Here is a 21389-nt window from a genome sequence, read left to right as displayed (position 1 = left end):
GAGTGACAAAATGAGTTCCATCAAAGATTATGAAAAATTTAGTTATAGTAATAAAAAAATTAATGTAACCTAAATCAAAACTGTTATTGCATGACAAAACATAATCTATGTAAAACTTCCCTTAACGGACACTCTCAAATAACGAACATCTCTTTGAGTCCCAGTCCCTTTATATATAAGGTTTTTCCATATTACATACTCTGAATATCTTACACTTTGAATAACAGACAATTATTTTAGCAAAAAAAAAATCTTTGAATTGCTATACTAAAATTCTAAACAAACAAATTGATCACAATTTTCACATTAAGTTCCATTGTTTGTTATTTCTAATTCTCTAATTTGGAAAAGCATTACCTATTTCTAGAAAGTTATTCTCTAATTTATCTAATTCAAAAATTTAAAGCAACTTCATTTACCTATTCGAGGAACATTAAAAGTTAAAAATGTATAACCAGCAAATCTCTTTTTGAAAAATTCGTCTGAAGAAGAAAACAAGAAGAAAAAAAGATCAAATAAATTGAATTTTTCTACTGCTATTTTTTTTTTTTTTTTTTTTTGAAATCATCGTTTGCCAAATTCAGCTTTTTTTTTAATCATGATCTTATTTTCAAACTAATTTTTTGGAAATATTTTTTTTTCGCCAAGAGAATGACATTTTGTTTGAAATTTGCCAGGTAAGTGAACCTAGGATTATTATTAAGGTAAAAAAAATCGATTCTGACCTCTTAATTCAACTACACACTGAGTAGAATTTTCTTTTCTCTTACTTAAAACAAAAATGTTTTCAAGGATAATGACAGCAGACATGTTAAATTCCCATATTTGAGCTTCAAATGTTTTGTAAGAACAGGAGACAAATCATATTCACAAAATACTTAAGGAATCCAGCAAAACGGCAATAATGAACAGTTTCGTTGTACAGCCGATGAAAAATTTCGTTTTTTTATCCTTAATAATTGAACTTATTCCTCGAACAAGAGAATGACATGAAAACCAGGGGGAAAACTTTAAAATGATGTACCTTGATAATTTAAGTAATTAAATTTATTTGAAAGATGTTATTTGACAATTTTTTCGTGTGTAATTCAGTACTACAAATTACATTTGTGGTATGTTGATATAAAATTTTTAAATAATTTTAGCACATTTAAGAAACGAGCTGAGACACTCCAAAAGAGTGACTTTCTGGTTATTAAAAAAAATTGTAGAACAAAATAAATGAGCTACTGTTTTAAAAAGAATGGAATCCCATCAGAAAAAAAATTTCTAACTATTGAAAAAAAAAAAAAGAAAAGCATGTCTAGGTCAAACAATCCTTGTGTTAGGTTCCTGAGAAATAAAATTGTTAGGACTTTGGAGAATTACCCATAAATAATCGTTCAATATATTAAATAGATAGATGGATAGGCAAACATATATAAATAGAAATAGATAAACGGGCATAGATAGAATATATATATAGAATATATATAGTAAATAAATGGATAGATTGATGTAAATCTATAGACATAAATGCATATAAATGTACAGATAAAATATCTAAGCACTGTAAAAACAATTCAGAAACGATCCTGGGAAATAATGGGCAGCTAATGTGCTGATAGATAGCTTCTTCTGTGGATGTGCTTCTTCAAGTAACATATCTTACAAAACCCAGGAACGTTTTCCGCTAAAATTCAGTAACCTTACTGAAATTATCCTACAAGGCTCCTAAAATGTTTAAAACTCATTCCGTTTAAAGCCAGTAGTAAGTCCGGAACCTTAGAATAAACTTAGGTGGGTATATCATAATAGGTTGGCACCTACTGCGTTTCGAGGAAGTATTACAAACATGGCCAAAGCTTAGAAAGAATTGCAAGTAAATATCACGTAGTTTACTCGCCTGCGATTCTTGCAAAGCTGCGCAGTCCATAGACTGATTTGCGTCCTTTGGACGCCTCATCAGTCTTAACGGGTCTCAATTTAACTGAAGAGGATACACTTTATAAATACTCTCAATTAATCTTTAAACTGGGAGCTAAACATATTTTCTACAACAGTGAGAAGTCTGCATTCGAGCTACTTGTAGTAATTCAGGAAACTTTTTGACAAGGATACTTGATTTTTCCAGGAAGTTGATAAAAACCATTGAAATCCCGAAACGCTGCACGGAAATACTTAGTAACGTTTCGGAATTGTTTTGCAGTGAAGAGATAGGTAGAAATAGATAGTTAAATAAATGTGTAGGAGCAGTACACACATGTTGATTTTTTAAAGAGATTTTTTTATTGGTGCTGTATTGTTATTTTTTTCTCACGGAAGGAGTTAAAACCCTCTCAACCTTCTACGTTGGCATGCCACTGTCTTGAAGAGCAACCCGTTCCACATTATATGTACCTGAGTCATTGTTATTGGGATCTTTTTTCTTCACTCAGAAGAAATTGTGTTGAACTATCCACAGGGAAAGAAATAGAAGCTGCATAATTCAGAGAGAAAGTAATAAAACTGAAATCTAATAGCAAATATAAATGAAAGTTGAAAATTTGGATAACAGATTTAAAACCAATATAATGTTAAAAAGTTAACTTTTGACATCCATAAGAAGAGTTTTGATTTGAAGTTTTTCTACAGTGAAGAAAGATAAATCCAGTAACCTGGAAACACGTCCTTTAATTATCAAGCAGGTTTTGAGAATTGTTCTCCTGTTTTTAAAGAAATTTAATGATTTTGAGCTTTATATATATTAATAAGATTAAAGTGCTAAATTATGATTTGGAACAAAAGCGTGTAGAAATTCCAAAAGCATGTTAAGGAACATTAAGAAGCACATTTTTTTTTTTTTTTTCACAATTTAGATTCTGATTAGGTAAGGGACGTGACTTACCTGCCTGAGGGGTGCAGGTCCTCCTCCCTGGCTATTTCTTCCAGAAGGATGGTCCTCGCAGGACGTCACCCCTCAACCACCATCCCAGGGGCATGGCGAAAAATCAAAGCAGAAGATTCCCCAACAAAACGTTTCTCGTTCCGAACACGAAGGGTGGATGGAAGAAGGAAGAGTTTGTCAAATTTGTGCGTTAGAAAAAAAAGAAAAGAGAGAGGGGATTAACCCCCCTGCCTCTCTCTCTCTCTCGTGAGAGAAAACTCTGTCTTGCTGTTCGCGCGCGGCGCTGCGGTAGCTGTGACGTCACCACACTGCGGCTGCGCACAGAGCTGGAGTTGTACTCTACGTCTCCCGTTTCGTGCCGCGCTTCTTTTTTCCTTTTTTTATTTCCCGAGTCTCCTCGTAAAATTTCGATATCTTTGCACTTAAACGGTTTCCGGGTTCCAGATGCTGTTCGTGCTGAATCGGAAACTGTCGGGAACGATTTCACTTCCAACGTTGTTTCAATTGAAACTTTTTATCTTTATAACTGAGAATAATTCTTGATGTTATTAGTACATGTTCCATTCATTCGGAAAAGTTCGAATTGTTCTTACTTCACAGTTACACAGTGAGAGGAAAACAACTAGAGTTTGTTTTACTTATCCAGAAGTTCTATTTCCAAACTATAAGCATCAAATACATTGATTCCTCAGTACTGATCAACGTTCCAGTAATTTCATGTGTGTTTTTCTGAATTTTTGACGGGTAGATTCCATTTAAAATTGTGACAATTTCAATACGAGTTATGAAATATTGAAATGAGTTTGGTTTGCAAATTATGAAACCAACTTAAAAAAAAATATTTCAAAACAACAGCGCAATCAACTTCTGTTTTTTCAGCTAGTGTTGATAATAGTAGTATTAATTTTACCAAATAATTAGAAGTATAATATTTTTTCACTTAAAACATATCACAACAAATGAGTTAATTTTTTGGCGCTCATATGTAGTCAGAAACTTTGTCAGTTTTTCAAAACTTTACTCTCGAATTATTAAAATTGACCTGTATTTATATGCCTTAATTTCAATCTTTTCAATTTAGAGGAACTTTTAAGCGATTCAAAATCTCCACCATGAACACTCTGTTTTGGGGTTGATTTCTTTGTAATGTTCAGTAAAACTTTCCCAGAAGCAGAAAAAGCACGTGGTTATGTCCGTACAATAATTCGGTCTTCATTGCACAAACGTTAATTAAATTCTTTACATACTTTTAAGCTTCTATATAAACAACCAGCGCCAAAAATTCGTTTTACTTTGAAAAGCGTTGTAGTTGAATCTATAATCTTGCCATTGTATACCACATTTGATTGGTGCTTGTATTTATTTCTAGCGTACGTGGAAGATGCAAAAGCTAACTCTAAGACAGTCTCTCACCAACTTGCAATAAAAATCTGAATCTTAGTAACTCGAAATATACAAAAAGGCTGGTTTTAGGACTTTGAGTTATATTGCTGCTTGGCTTTATTGTGACTCGAGGTGAAAAATGCTGAACTTTTTCAGCTATAGATATTCGCCACACAGTCATAAACTAACGCATAAACATTCAACACGATATAATGACGTTTAGGTCAGTATGCTAACAGACAACAAATCGCCAACGTGGTTTCTAGATCAACAAACAGGAATCTATTGAGCATCTATTGATTGGATGAATGTTTTGGAGTTTGTTCAAATAATGCCAGCAAAGTTAATTTTATATGAAAGGGTATTTTTAAATATTAAACAGTGTCGTTTAAAATAAATTACTTTCAAAACTTGTAAATAAAGTTTTCAAAAACGCTTAAATAAAGTTTATACTCTAATAAGGAATTCAGTAATTAGTTTGACTGCATTATAAAAGGTATAAAATAAGTAACCGACAGAGGAGGTTTACATCTCTTTTCTAGTCGTCGAGTTTAATAGAAATTCTTTTTTAACAAGCAAGCATTCAGGATATGTGCAAATGACAAAGACTTCAAATTGCTAAGTGTTTCAAGCTCTTTCTAAAATAAATTTTTTATAGCACACATTAAGGCGTTTAATAATTTTTGTACTAATGACTCTAAACTGCTGTGAATCTAAACACTTATGTACAGATATAACTTTCTCCAGTAATTCGAAGTAATAAATCAAAATATCACATGGGATAAAAAATTGGTTCAGAGGATTTGAAATGCAGAAAGAAGTTAAAAGATAACATTTAAAACTGTGCAAAAAGGTTGGGATGTAAACTATAATTTCAGACTAAAATGGAATCTTTGTTAACTGTTTTCGTCCCAAAACGGTAATATTTTTCTGTGCTTCATTATGCATTGCAATGATGCGATTACTGATACCATTAAATTTAAATATGTGTATTTTAAGTATAGGACTTTTAGAAAATGGTACAGTAATTATAAGTACAGAACTTCAGGAAAGAAAGAAATGCTTAGTAAAAGTTATACGTGTAAAACTTTTAACAAATAACGTATTAATTATAAGAATAAAACTTTTAAAATATCTTGAATTCAAAATAACAATAATAATAATAATAATAATAACACAGTTAATAGTAATTATAAGTGTCGAACTTTTTTTAAATGTATGATCACAAGAACAGAACTGTTTTTTAAAGAACGGTATATGATGACCTGAAAATAATAATATCACGTGTCGAAAAAAATATAGATGTGTCGTGTATTAATGTGAAATTATAGATGTATCTTTTTTGAAGAACATGTTGTGCAAGGACTTAATTATTAAGAATCGAGAAAAAAAAAGTTTGCTTATTTTTGGAGTTATTATTTTTTTCTTACTTATATAATCTTACATAGGCTTCAGTCACTGTCAACTGTCAGTGAAAATCTATCAACGCTATCTAATCAAAAGTAACTGTTTTTAAATTTACATCACTCATGCTTTCTGTACAAATATTTCACACGTTCAACGACAGTTTAATTAGCATATTGCACTCCACCATAATAAGATCAACTAAATACTAATAAAACTAGTGAAATATTTCTCATAATTGGGTTATGGGGCTGCTTTTAAAGTAACAAATTTAAAATAAAAGTCCTCCCTTTGTGGTTTAAACTCTTCTGAAGCTTATATTACTTTCAACGATGACATGAAATTATAATTTGCTTTAGCAGGGAGACTTAGTTTATAGATTTTTAAACGTACGAAACTAATACTGTTTGATTAAGAGGACACATTATTCAGTGAAATACGAAGTTGTTGATATTAACACAGTGAATAGTAATACTGGCAGTGTAGAAGAATATTGAGTTTGTCGTAAAGTTAATCAGATTTCACAACAACACCATTAATCTACCCGATATATCAATTAGGCACAATATTTTCACGCACACTGATTAATGTGAGATTTAGGAGATCTACGTTGGAAGCAGCTGAACTGGCAGTGAAAGTGAAATTACTTTTTTTTTAGAAGATTCACATTTTCAGTCGTAGAAAAGAAGTATGTTGGTTAATTCAAAGATTTGGAAATAGTTTGAAAAGCACGTCAATGCAGATTATCAAGGAGTTTTGCTTTGTAACGATATACATGAGAATGTTCTAAATATTTCGTAAGCGAGTTGCCAACATTTACCGAAAAAATATGTGCGAGTATTTCTAAAGAATATAGCACGCAAAAATTCGTCACTTTACTGATGGTACAGATTGAACACTACCTAAACGAGTTCCGATAATACAGGTCAGAAAAAAATTCATTCACATTGATTCTTAACCAAATCATCAATCTGGTTTTTATGCATATTAAAACAACTGCATCGCAAAAAGTTTCACTTTTTCAAAAGTCTGCATAATTTTTCCGAAGAAACTATATTTAGTATCTAAAACGACCTCATGTTTGATACACACAACATTAAATTAGCACGTTGGAATGTATTTAAACTGGTGAAATCATTCATGAAATTTTGTTTCGTAGAATGTACTTTTATCACTTAAATGTCGATTAAATTATTTTTTATGCACCAAGAAAGTTAAGTTGTAAATTTTCTTTCCAATTATTAAAACTTATCCATACATTAAAATAAAAACACTTGAGGTTTGGTGGTATTATTTTCATAGTCAACACTATTTTAGGAGCAGCCGCAGTTTCCTTAAAGTATCAGAACAAGAAAAGCAGAAAATAGTATCTCCAAGATCTTAAACTCAATTGTAAAAACTTATAGTGTTGTGTTCAGAGGAGTAGTGTGCAATAAACCAGTTCAGAGTGCAGAGTGGAAGAAAAAAATTCACAAATCTGATATAGAAACTAATCCTGAAAACTATTGGCACTATCTTCAACTTCTTTACCGAAACAAAAAATCTCCACAGTATAGATTTTTAATTTTTTCACTATAATAAATCTTTTCTCATTCGTACTTGAAGTTTGTTAATCATGTAAACAAAAGTTTAAAATAGCCCAGAGCTATTGGCACTGACTTTTTTACACATGCAGAAGTTCTTGACTGGTTCATAGCGCAAGATTTAAATCTTCTGAGAACACTTTTTTTTCAACAGAGATTGAAACTTGGCAACTATTTCAACAGAAAATAGAAACTAGTCATGGTACTACTAGCGAAAATTTCTGAGCACTTCACAGCTCAGGAGCTTAACTTACATAGCAGGATAAAATTTCACCTCAGCAGCCGTAGAAAACTTGTCCTGATTTTTTTTTTTTTTTCTTTTCTTCTTTTTTTTTTTTTTGGCACTTCTTTCTATATACAAACAAATGTCCGTAACTCCACAGAAATCTTTTGGAAATCAGTCCAAGAGCTCAATTTTCTTGGAATAATGAATCGCATATCGACACAGAAGATTAAATAAAGATCTTTTTAAGTTCGTGTTGACGAAATGAATAAGCTTTGGAAACTAATTTGCACAGATTTGTAATTAGCGAGCTTACTAGCTGGATGTTGAAGGGAACGTAACAAGGACTAGCGGTTGAGACAAAGAGAGAAAGAACCACGAACAGAACGGGCAGACGACGACACAACACACAAACAAAGCGCAGAACACAAACTAGAAATATCCGCGGATGCAGAAGAAGAGGAACCGGATGGGAATTTATCCGCGGATCTACGACGGACAGAGCACATCAGGACGCTGAACTCTCCGCACTGTTGGAAACTTAGGAAAAAAGGGGAGATACCCAAGCCCCCTTCGGGAATGGGACCCTCCTGGCCAGTAACGATCGATAATAGGGAGGTGAAATTGGACTCGCCCGCTGAGGAGGGGTGGACGGGAGGGAATGTCCCGATTGATTGGTTTAACCACCTGGAGGAGTGTTCCATGCGGGGGTGTGACCTGTCAGGGACCGCATCGATTTCGAAGTTTTTTAGCATTTTTTTTCTTTCTTTCTTTCTTTATTGGCAAAGTAAGGGTTCGTTTTCCGCATTGAATCGGAACAAGTTTTGGCAGAAAGAAAAGACTAAACATTAAGTCTTTAATTGATGTACTTACGATTGAATATAAAAGAGATGGGTTTATGCCGTGAAAAAAAAAAAGAGAAGTGGTGTCGTCATTGGTTCTCTCTCTCTTTGCACATTTTATTTATTTATTTTATTTATTTATTTATTTATTTTTTTTTTTCTCGCAACTCTCTTTAGAAGTATTAACGAACGAAAAATTAATTCAAATTTCGCTACTAATGTCTTCGAAACTTGTGGAATTAAATTTATACGGTGAAATCCCGTTACAACAAAATTCAAGAGACCACAAATTTTGTTTGTTGTAACGGAATTTTGTTGTAATCAAATCCAAGCAATTAAATTGGGATTGAAAGTTCATTTCGTCGAAACGGGAATTTCGTTGTATTGGTATTCGTTGTAACGAGATTTCACTGTAGTTATTTTATAAATGTTACCGAAGGATAAGAGAGAAAAAAATACTCACGAAAAATACCTTAGAACAATGTCGTGAAGGTTTTCGTCTTTTCTAATTTAAATATCGTTTCATAGAAAACAGAGCGTAGCAAGAAATTTTTCAAATGGGATATTCAGACAAAAAATGGCATGGCTTTGATATTTCAAATTGTAAATTGAAAGCAATTCTCAAAGGTTTTTTTTTTTTTATTTTTATTTTATTTATTTATTTAGTGAACCCCGAAAACCCCTCAAGGGACTGAGTTTTTAAAGTGAGAAATACTGGAAATACATGGAAAGAAAAAATCAAATAGGAAAAAACAAAAGGTAGTAAATATGACTCTTTCAAAAGGTGTATTACCTATACTAAGTAAAAAGAACATTATTATATATATACGTACCATTTTAAGATCATTTCAACACATTTAGTAGTGAATCCTGGCGTTAAGGTTAAAATAGTTCTTAATAGTGGATTGTTTTTTAGTTATTGAGTTCAAAGCTAATATTGCATCTTTCGGACTTGAATACTTTGATCAGACATGAGTCAGTGGAATGTATTTCTGTTTCCATAATTAACTTTCAACAACATGGATAAGTATTTAAAAAAACACAAAAAAGAAAAATGTTTCCTTTTAGAACAATTTTTTTCTTTTATTTTTCTCTTTGCTTTCCAGGAAAAACATAAAATATGAAAAATTCCATAAAAAAAGAAAGAAAGAAGAAAGAAATCTACAATCCGGGTTAAACTAACATAACTATTATACGGAAAAACTGGGATCTGATGAAAAAACGTAAAACGCGGGGAAAACGTAGATTCGGAGGACGTAAAATTTGGATTTCAATATATTTATTTATTTTGTGGGGACACCATAACTTACTCGATTCTTTTTCAAACTTAATAAGTAGGGGAGACAAGGGATACTTGATCCCCACTTTAGTTTTCAATTTTTTGTCTCTGCTGCAAATTATCAGTTTTATTTTTACTTTTTTTTTTTAAGTACGTGTACAAAGGTAATTTTTTCCTCTATCTGCCAGTATTTTTTTTAAATTCAAATTAGACTGATAGTTTTGGAAAACTCATTTTTTCAATAATTTCATAAAGGGATCATGTGTACCCAAATCAAGGAATACAAGATCGATTCATGGGGGATACTTGATCCCACTGAGAAGGTGCTTAGATTTTTCATTAGATCAGCAATTTATTTATGGATTTTAGTTTTCTACATAATGTTTCTAAAAAATAATACTATTTCTAATTTTTCTTATTTGATTACAATAATGTGAACACAAAATAACATTATTTTGGACATCTGCAAAAAAAAAATGTACACAACTTTAATGAACTCTTATGATACTTTTAATCAGTTACTTATTCTCTAATATAGTTGTGAACAATATATTTTATTAATAAAACTAACATTTTTTTTAAAGTAGCGTAACGAAGCAGAAATTACAACAAATAAAAAAAAAATGGGATGACAAGCACACAAATAAATTTATTTGCTTCTTGTCTTGCAATAATGACATTTAGAGTTTTATCAATTGAATTAATTTTTAAAAAGAGGGAAGAAAAATGTAAGTATCAGTGTACTTATAAAAAAGAAAAGGAAGCCCAGCATATGTTTTCAAAACATGAAAACTCAAATGTAAACAATTCGTTTGATGTAGTTCTTAAAGTTCCATTCAACCCAACTGCATGTGTGCAGCTTAACACATTTTGTCAATTTTTCTGGAAAATAGATTGATTAAGCATATAACCTCTTTTTGCTTTAGAAAACTTATTTCAAACTCTAGAAATCCAACTTTTTGCATTCTGTTCGCTAATGGGTTAATCCATACAGGTTCAACGGATGGGTGCTTTAAAATTTTTTTTGAAACTCATATCCCTAAAAGCTGCATATGAAAGATGTTGAAAACCACTTTTATGTTTTCTCTAAACTTGATCTTTGATTTTTTAGAGGTCATCAAAATTGATTTTCGTAGTCAAAAATAGGACTTTTAGACCTTTGCTACACGAATTACATTTATGACAGTTAATTTAACACTTTGGTGCTAAAATGCATAAGATGATAGTCTTATTACATGCTGAGTTACGTTGCTGTAACTTAGTAGTGAAAATAATGGCGACAGATTAAAGTTCAAGTTCAAATGTCAAAATTTTACTCACTTCAAAAAGGGATAACTCGCGTAGGGGACGGAAACACAAAATAAAATGCGGCAAAAACTAATCACTGGAACCATGCTAATGAGAATATGTAACTGTTGCTGTGTGTTTGTGTACCCTTTATAGATTACAGACCCTCAAAAATCGGAAAAAATGACAAAAATTACGTTTTTAGACCCCTGTAAACCAAAAGGGGATGGAATTAAAAATAAAATTTCAATTGAATATTCCATTCAAGTACTATATATGTTACATATATTGTTTCGTATATTCGGTTTGTAAAAAAGATACAGGTTTTTGAAATTGAGCAATTTTGCTAGTTAATTCACACACTAAAACAGAAATAAAAAGTGTAAAAACTTCCTCGCACCTTCTTAAATTACGTAAATTGTGTTCTATAAAATATAATATTCAGAAGAAACATATTATAAGTATAAAAATAATTATTTTAATTTGATAACTTAGAAGTATTTGGACATGAATAAGTAGTTCATATTTGATTGAGAGCTTAAATAGTTAATTTATAAACTATACTGATAATCTACAAACAAATTTTCAACACATACAAAAGTACTCACTGCACATTAACTAATATAACTTGCCTAAACACATGCAAAAACATAATCTACATAGCTGAAAGGAAAAAAAAGTGCGTTTTTCATTTTTTGCTTCAATGTAGTTTTAAGAAAATGAATTCATACAGTAGCACTATAGTTCTGGTGGTGACACAATATGTGGCGTACTGAAATATTTTACTCAAATACACAATAAAACAGAAAGAACTTTGTTAATTTACTTAATCACGAAACGGATGTCAACTTGAGAGCTGAATGGCATTTCTATGCAATATCACATGGTAATGGACAATGTAACGTAATCAGGGGAACCGTAAAAATAATTGATACTACAAAGACTAGCTAGCAGAGAACTACTAGAAGTCACATTTTAATTCCTACAAAAATGTATGCATTCTGCATTTTTGCTACTAAACATTGCGTGTATCCTTGTGAGCACTCAGTATATTAAACTAGCTGAAAAAATGCTGCAAGAAAGGTTTAACTCTGCAAATACAATTCCCAATACAACATTTAATCACTGATTTATGCCACCGTATTTAAATATTATCACTGTAAAATTATTGTCCCCTAGCAATAGGTAAGAAGAATAGTGTGTTACTAAAAAGACTATCAAAAGAAAATGCCCATTGTTGTCAAAAAAGTTATTGCATAGCTTGTGTTGATCACTAACTTTAGAACCCCTGTCATTGTCTTCCTCCTAGTACATTTTCAAAGTATCAAATTATGAATGTGCCTTGGTAAAGCATTCCAAATTCCATATACTTGAATCACCATTACAATTTACTAGGTGACTACTAGGTGAGTTCATTTTTTCAAAACTACACTCAAACAAGAAATAAAAAACGCACTTTTTAAAATTTAAATTTAGTGTATATAATGTTTTTGCATATGTTTAAGGCAATTTCGATATGTTAATATACAGAGCGTATGTTTGTATATATTGAAAATTTGTGTGTGTAGATTATCAGTCTAGTCTATAAGCTGCCAATCAAGTATGAACTACTCAATCATGTCCAAATATTTCTAAGTTATCAAATTAAAATAATTATTTTTATACTTACAATATGTTTTTTCAGTATAATATATTGTATAGAGAACAATATACGTAAATTAAGAAGGTGCAATGAAGTTTTCACACTTTTTATTTTTGTTTTAGTGTGTGAATTAACTAGCAAAATTGCTCAATTTCAAAGACCTATATCTTTTTTACAAAAGAAATACACAAAACAATATACGTATAACATGTATAGTACTTGAATGGAATATTCAATTGGCCAAGAAATTTTATTTTTAATTCCATCCCCTTTTGGTTTACAGGGGTCTAAAAATGTCATTTTTGTCATTTTTCCGATTTTTGAGGGGCTGTAATCTGTAAAGGGTACACAAACACACAGCAACAGTTACAAATTTTTATTAGCATGATTCCAGTGATTAGTTTTTGCCGTATTTCATTTTGTGTTTCCGTCCCGTCCCCTACGCTAGTTATCCCCCTTTGAAATGAGTAAAATTTTTACATTTGATATTGAACTTTAACCTGTTGGCATTATTTTAATTATTAAGTTACAGCAACGTAACTCAGCATGTAAGACTATCATCTTATGCACTTTAAAATCAAAGCGTTAAATTAACATACATTTTCTGAGTTATGTAAATGATATGAAATGCGCAGCTCTCCGACGCACGTGAAGTTAGATATAAGGGAAGGAATTTGTAGAATGGGCAATATTCGTGTCGTTATTTCTGACTGGAGAATTATCGAAGAAATTTTGCTTTTGTCTTGGAGGATAGGTGTAACACGAGAGAATGCCAGGCCACCGTCGAAGAAGGCACTTCCAGCAGATAGACGATTTTACGAGAGGTATGGTGATCGGACTGAGAAGGGGAAGTTGGTCCGTACGTCAAATCGCAACTGATACCCCCATGGATGCGAGCACGGTGCATCGACTGTGCCGAAGATGGTTGGAACAACGAAATGTGGCAAGATTGAGGGGTGCAGGGGCAGCCAGAGTGACGTCAGAACGCGTGGATCGACACATCCACCGACAAGCTGTAGGAGACCCACAAGTCACTTGTTCCTCGATTCTGCAGCAGATACAAGATACCCTGAATGTTCCCGTGTCAACCAGAACCATGTCTTGTCGTTTGGTCGCGCGTGGTCTGCAATCACGGCTTCCGCTAAGAAGACTGCGATTGACCCCACAACATAGACAGCAACGTTGAGTATGGTGCAGGAAAGAGCGACGTGGATGACAGAATGACGAAATATCGAGTTCTCAGATGAATCCCGCTTCTGTTTATTCAGTGATAGTCACCGCATACGTGTGTGGCGTCAACGTGGAGACAGATTTAATTCGGCAGTCACTGTGGAACGTCCCACCGCACGACAACGTAGCATAATGGTTTGGGGCGCAATTGCGTACAATTCCATATCACCTCTAATTCGTATTCAGGGCACTATGACGGCCCAACGATACTTGGATAATGTGGTGCGGCCGGTGGCAATCCCTTACCTTCAAGGGATACCTAATGCAATTTTTCAGTAGGATAACGCCCGACCACACTGTGCTCGCACTGCTAACATGCTCTCCAAGGCACACAGATGCTTCCCTGGCCATCATACTCTCCTAGCTGTCACCAATCGAACATGTGTAGGATGTGATAGGACGCCGTTTGCAGAGTCTGTCCCTGCTTCGTTTAGAAGACAAACTGTGGCAAATGGTTGAAAGGGAATGAGAGTCGTCCCTCTGGACACCATCTGTACCATTATTGACTCTATGCCTAGATGTGTTTCTTTATGTATCGCTGTCCGCGGTGGTCCTACATCCTACTGAGCCAACGCCGTTCTCGCTCAGTATTCTGCCTATCATTTTGAAACTAAGATCAGTTATCTTAGCTGTCTCTGTCTTTTTTCTAAATTTCCTCACTTTCTGACTACTCCTTCTTGGTGTTGCATTTTCAATGTTGAGCAGTGTAAATCTAACTATAGCATGCGAACTGATATTTTAACTGTTTAGCATATTTACTCTGCAGTGATTTTTTAAATTTATCACTCATTCTATGATAAATTTTATTATGTTAACATGGTTTTGAATGTTTAACGTAATGTCAACTAAGTAAGCAACAGTTTTATTGTTTTCATTGTATTTATATTGTCATATGAATACTTGATCCCTGGGATCATGTATCCCTCTAAAGAAGGGATCAAGTATCCCTAATATGCAATTTTTACAAACATACTTGTTCCATTATTAAAAATCACTGGCAATTTACTAAAAATACGTTTCAATTATTAAAGACTGTCTATACTTTAAAATTACACTTCGAATTTTTTTTTAAGTTGTATATAACGGATAATGTAAACTTCAGAATGCTTTCCTAAAAAAAAGTTTCCCTTGACACATTCAGACAATCATTTCTTGAGCTAAAACAAAATGGCTGAAAAAAAAACCAAAGCGTTGCCAGTTTTTAGATTAATGTTGATCTTTGAGTTATCAATCTTTGAGTTGAACCGCACCATTGCTGCGGTCACTCATCTGGTGTGCTAATTCTACATTAGCTACCAGTTTGTTTGGCTCTCTTGGCTCCCTTAAGAGGATTTTCGCCACCAGCTCATGTGATTCCTATTCCGGGCAGATGAGTGCTAAAAAGCACGAAACTGCAATCCTCGGATGGAATAACTGAGCTGGTGGTGTATTTTTAGTATTCTTCTGGGGGACTAGAGAAAAGAAAAGTTTAAAAAGATGAGCATTTGTAGCAAGGAGGGACCCTCCAGAGTGGTATTCCTTCCCCCTATAATATTTAAAAAATCATCAAAACGAACTGTTTTTTCTTTTTTTCCACAGTTTGTTTTTGATTGTACTTTTTGATGTAAAATTCAAGTATCGACTTCACTTCTATGAGCCCCATATCCGAAAAAAAGTTCACGCAGAAAAAAAAAAAAAAAAAAAAAAAAATATATATATATATATATATATATATATATATATATATATATATATATATATATATATATATATATATATATATATATATATATATATATATATATATACTAAAAATAAATAAATAAATAACTTTAATGAAATAAATATAAATTAAAAAAATAATAAATCTTGAAGCACCACATGTTGCGTAAAAGTCGCATCACAGATCTTCACTCACAAACCTTCCCGGATTATGTATATTTATTGAAATTACGATCACACTGAGGATTACGAATGAAATTAACTGTATCTATAATTTAGCATTAATATCTTCTTTATATAAATAAAACACAAAATCCAAATGTATATGTACGGGGTAAATTCAGAAACTACCGGATCGATTTCGTTAAAATTTTTAGTTTATCTAGGTTAGTGCTCGGAAGGTTTATAGACATTTTCGAAAAAATTTCGATGAACAGTTTTTTTTATTCGAAATTTAAGTTTTGGACATAAAAATGGATATTTCTACTAGGGCCGGACTAGGTCCCCTAAAAGGGCGCCAATCTTGACTCTCAAAGGGAGGAAAGAAGAAAAAAATACAGAAGCGCACAAGTTCAAAGGATAAAAATATAAAAAGTCGCACAGGTTTGAGGGAGCGAAAAGAAATATGCGCACAGGTTCTAGGGGAGGGTACAAAGAAAAGAAAACGAAGGCACACTCGTTCGAGGGCGCAAAAGAAATAAAATTTAAAAAAAAAGGTTCCAGGGCGCAAAGAAAAAAAAAAAGAGAGAGAGAGAGAGAGAAACGAGAAGAAGGCGCACATGTTTAAGAACACAAAAAAGAAAAAAAAAGAAAGAAGGCGCACAGGTTTGAAAGAGCAGAAAAAAAAGACCCGAAGGCGTGCAGGTTTGAGGGTGCAAAAAGAAAAAGGCGCACAAGTTCGAGGGGAGGTCTGAAAAAAGAAAAAAAGAAAAGAAAAAAAAACGAAGGCTCACACTTCGATGGCACAAATAAAATTAAGTGAAAAAAAAGATTCGAGGGCGAAAAGAAAAAAAAAAGCTCAGGATCAAGGGCGCAGAAAAGAGATGAAGGCGCACACGTTCGAAGGCACACATACAATAAAATTGGAGGGAAAAAAAATTCGAGTGTGGAAAAAAAAAGAAAGAAAAAAGAAGGGAAAAAAAAAAAACAAAAGTGCTCAGATTTGAGAGCGCAAAAAAAAAGGGAGCTCAGGAACAAGGGAGGAAAAAAAAAAAAAAACGAGGGTGCGTAAGGTTTTTTAGTGCCGTCAAGGGAAACACGTGGAGGCGCAATCGCGTTAGTTAAGGCAATGATTGTTTGCAGGGGCGGACTTACCTGCTGGCCGATGCGCCCTCGAAAGTCCTCTGTGAACCTTCGTATTTTTTTTTCTGGTTCCCTCTAACCTGTGCGACTTCGTATACTTCATTTATTTATTCGTGGCACCCTTGAACTTGAGCGCCGTCGCTTTTTCACACCCTCATACCGGTGCGCTTTCATTTATTTTTGCACCTTTAAAACCTTTGCGCCCTTGAACCTCAGTTTTTTCGTGCCCTTTGGTAGTTAAGGTTGACGCCCTCTTGGGGGACCCAGTCCGCCCCTGCCTGCACTGTTAAAAATTCAGGAAGATTTTCTGGTAATTGTTACTGTAAAATGGCGGTCTAACACATCGCTGATTTTTACGGTGATTTATACCGGAGAAATAAGCGATCCCAGCGCCAGTTGGTTGCTGTGGGCCTACCGAGGAAACTGTAACATTTAACAGTAACATTTGATTTTTACGGTAATAGTTACTGGCAACATGGATGCCAGTAACAATTACCGTAAATTTTCCGGAAATTTTTTAACAGTGTGCCTGTCAATCTTTGTGATTTATAATCCTCTCCAACGAGATTGTCCTCTCTCTTCTCGTCTTTCTCTGTCAGCGTCAGTGATAATGGTCCGAATACCTGTCAGTATCCAGTATTTTGTGTTCGTGCTCCAACGAAAAAAATTTCTTGAGACAAGATAGAACTGAAGAGTTTAAAAAAAAAACATTTTGATGTTGATTTAGTGATACATCCCTAGTAAAGCGCAGTATTAATAAACAAAAAAGCCTTTTCGATGTTAATGTAGTGTTACAGAATTTGCCGCCCCTAGCAAAGTGCCGACCGGGGCGAGTGCCCCCTTTGCCACCCCCCCCCCCCCCCTTTGCTGCGCCACTGCGTTGAATAAAACAGATAGCTATTTTTATTTTTTAAATACAGTAAAAGTTCAGTTCTTTATTGAAGAAGCTGCAATGTATAGTATAGTTGAGGAGTGCTCTAAAGCAGTTTGAGAGGTATTTACAAATGCCTGAAAAAATTTAGTATGTTTCTCAAAAATTTGAAAAACATACATTTTCCTCAACGCAAAATTTCAACTTGGAGCAGTCTTGGAACGCGAGCAGTCTTGGAACGCATCCCTCGCGTAAGTTGGGACTCGACTGTATAGTCCAGTCATTATAGTAAGTTCACCTCGGAATTCGAGATACCCAGCTGTAAGTCTGTAAATACTTGTATATTGACACCCTAAAAGTTGTCCCAAAACCTACATATGGTAGTGTGTACGCAACTATTAAATTTCAAGGTCAAAGGTCACAAAAATCTTTTTTTTTTTGCGATTTTTTTGTAATTATCTCATTTTTTATGGGTTTTTTGCTAATTGTATTTATTATCAATATTGTAGAATATAAAATTCTCTACAAATTTTGTTTAAATTTTTTTTTTTATACGGTGAATCGTTTTCGAGATAGAGGGCGGAGAGCGCGCGGTCACTGGATCACTTCAGGTCAACCAGTGCCTCCGGTCGAAAACACGCCATATATAATTGATGAACTATCGATAAATCCATGATTATAAATATTTGTCAATTTTTATTAACTATTATATTATATTTTATCATTTTTTTCCTAACCTATCCACTTTTTATTCAGTATTAATTTACTTAACAACACTTACCTGTCCATGTAATTGCAGAATTGTTAATGAAAATATAGGAATTATATTTGAATTTTAACCTAATTAATATTAATAACTTTTTACATGATGAAAAAAAAAAACAAATAAATGATGAATTAATATTTTTATTAAAAAATATCATTCAATACATTTATTTTTATTAAAAGTAAAAAAAATGGAATAAAGAATACAAAAACTACAATTTATAATGTTAATCATCTTCTTCCTCTTCATCGTCATCTTCCGGCTGCTGGTAAATTTCAAACTGGTTTTCATTATCGTCTTCAACAACATTTGTCTCAAGTTCTTCCATGATTTCGGGGTCAAGGGTTCGGGGTCTTCGTTAATGTCACTCTGATATGGTAGAGCACTGAGACAAGCTTTTCCATTACATTGGCCACAAGCTAAAGAGCATTGCAAGCCCGCTTTCCTGCATTCGCATTGCGAACCACAACCACTCTTGCAGTTGCAGAAAATTGTATTTAGCAAATCTTCTGGAGCAGTTGGTAAAATTGTCATGATAGGCTCCAGAAAATCGTTTCGCATTGCCCAAACCCCATACCTGGGGTTCCAAATCACGCCCTAACCAAGTTTGAACTTGATAATACACACGTTTGAAATGTTGATGAGCAGCTGCACTTGTTGGTGGAATATTTGAAAGCTGCACAGGTTTATTAAGTTTTGTAGACTTGACGTAATGCATATAACGAAGATGATCGGGACTTTTCAGATTTCGGAGCTCTATAGATTGCCAATAAAGTTTGAGTTCCACTCTCTAATAATCTCTGGGACGAAAAGTTTTCTTTCTCAAATGCTGCAGCTAGTTCATCCAAATTTGTCAGTTTCTCAAAAACTTTTAAAAATGATTTTTTTTCCCTTTTCAAAAAGCGCAGAAGTTATGCCACAGCCACTCAATGCGTGCAGAAAAAAAATATGTGTTTTGGAATGAGGATAATTACTAAAACTTTTATTCGAGTTGACCTGAAGTGATCCTGTGACCGCGCACTCTCCGCCCTCCATCTCGAAAATATCGTATAAAAAGTTTACTCTCTCCTTCACCGTATAAAAAGTTTTTTTAAGCAAAATTTGTAGAGAATTTTGTATTCTACCTTATTGTACAAATACAATAAATACAAATAGCAAAAAACCCACAGGAAATGAGATATTTACAAAAAAAAAAAGCGTAAAAATCGATTTTTGTGACCTTTGACCTTGAAATGTAATAGTTGCGTACACCCCCACCATATGTAGGTTTTGAGATAAATTTTAGGGTGTCAATGTACAAGTATTTACAGACTTACAGCTGGGTATCTCGAATTCCGAGATTCTTACCTAATTTAAGCTTAAATGACTGGACTATGTATACCTATATCAGTGATAGAGCAAGAGAGGAGAAGGATATTAACATCTCCAGAACTCTTGTTTTTGACACACTTTCAATCCGAATTTCCTAATACGGTATATTAAGGACAGTTAAGAGCAGATGCAATCTCCCTCCCCCCTCCCGCCCCAGAAAGTAAATTTTGACTGTGCAAATAATATATAGTAATTAGTGGGCATCAATGGTGTTTTTTTACAAAACAGATGGACCGCACAACTAAAAAGGTTGGGAACCGCTGGTCTACTAGATATCTATGCCACTAAGAGTCGCGAGTGTGGAACGCTCTCCCCCCCCCCCCCCGCCATCCGCTGATAATCATTTCATTGTTCTACGATCATCTAATTCTACGATTGAAGTCATGATAGGATACATTTTTCGACATAGCAAAATTTTTTTGGGGGATATTTTTAGTACATCATGCTTTTTTTTTTAAATTGTGAATTAGCATCTATTGTACTTGTTGTCGTAAATTGTGATTTGTTCATTTTTGCAACTTACAGTGCATTTATTTCACTTTATTTATCTCATGCAAATTTAATTTGTGATTTTTTTTTCTTTTGACTTTTTTAATTGATTCACTAGATGCGAGATACATGTGAATTTAACAAGAAATTAAATACTCTATAAAATGGTATGTTAACACAATTTGAAAGGGAGAAATTTTTTAGGGGGGACGATTTGCGCATTGAGCTGGGAGATATGGGCACCCCTGGTTCAAATGGCAATAGTTAGCGTTACCCCCCCCCCCACTCCCGTTAATTTGCTTGGGAATTAGAAGCTCGAAAAAGTGTTACTTTTAACCTTAGTTGAAAGCGAGAAAATATTTAGCGAGGAATTTGCGCCATTGAGCTTGGGGGGGGGGGGGGATGGGCACCCCTGCTGAGCAAAGGGTACACAAAATATTTTGTACGGGAAAAAAGCAAATATGCACAACTTCATGGCATTGTTAAAATTCAGGAGGAAACTGACCGCCCCCACCCCCTCCCATCCTTAAAGGACAGACTTAAGCAGAGAGCCAGAGATAATACATCTTTCGGCAAAAATTGGGAAAGAAACGAAATTCAAACAAGAAATGATTTGAAAGCTACCAAGTTGACGCAAAATGACCTTATCGAAAGAGAAACTAAAATGCAAACCAAACACTCGGAAAGTAAAATCTCAAACATAAACCCTTTCAAACGCTCTATTCACTAATTTCCACAAAGAAACAAGAGTAAGTGACAATAATAATATAATGGAACCCCGATTTTACAATGTACGTTTGATAAGCTATCCCGCTTCCGAAATTTTTCTGGTCCATGAAAAATTGCTATGCCACTGATATTAAAATATTGAAGACTTTTCCTCACACTTTTTCAGAAACTCCGCCTAATACGTTATTCCTAAAACAGATCAAAGCAAATTTCCTCTACAAGACCCGTATAAACTTTTTTTCTGGGTCTTTACTTTCAAGATGAATTCGTCTTTTAGCTGTTTGAACCCATTCTGGAATTTTTTTTCCCATTCCATCTTATTGTTTTTATTATCAAAGGATAAAATTTTAAAACAAATTTTATTTGTGAATAAAATATGACAACGTATATAAAGTACAAATTGAGAATGGAAAAAGGTTAA

General features: G+C 33.6%; 1 protein-coding gene across 2 annotated transcripts in view; it reads right to left on the bottom strand.

Annotated features, from left to right (window-relative positions):
- LOC129227282 (rho GTPase-activating protein 100F-like) overlaps positions 1 to 3146 on the bottom strand; it is a 127700-nt gene extending 124554 nt beyond the window's left edge. For both annotated transcript variants that reach the window (XR_008580828.1, XM_054861816.1), the window contains exon 1: positions 2867 to 3146. The gene's annotated coding sequence lies outside the window, so the exon portion shown is untranslated. The remainder of the gene's footprint in view (positions 1 to 2866) is intronic.
- Positions 3147 to 21389: the final 18243 nt, after the last annotated feature.

This window comes from Uloborus diversus, chromosome 8, assembly GCF_026930045.1.
Source record: "Uloborus diversus isolate 005 chromosome 8, Udiv.v.3.1, whole genome shotgun sequence".
Lineage (NCBI taxonomy): Eukaryota > Metazoa > Arthropoda > Arachnida > Araneae > Uloboridae > Uloborus > Uloborus diversus.
Note: the sequence above shows the minus strand (reverse complement) of the source record. Positions and strands in the feature narration are given on the sequence as shown.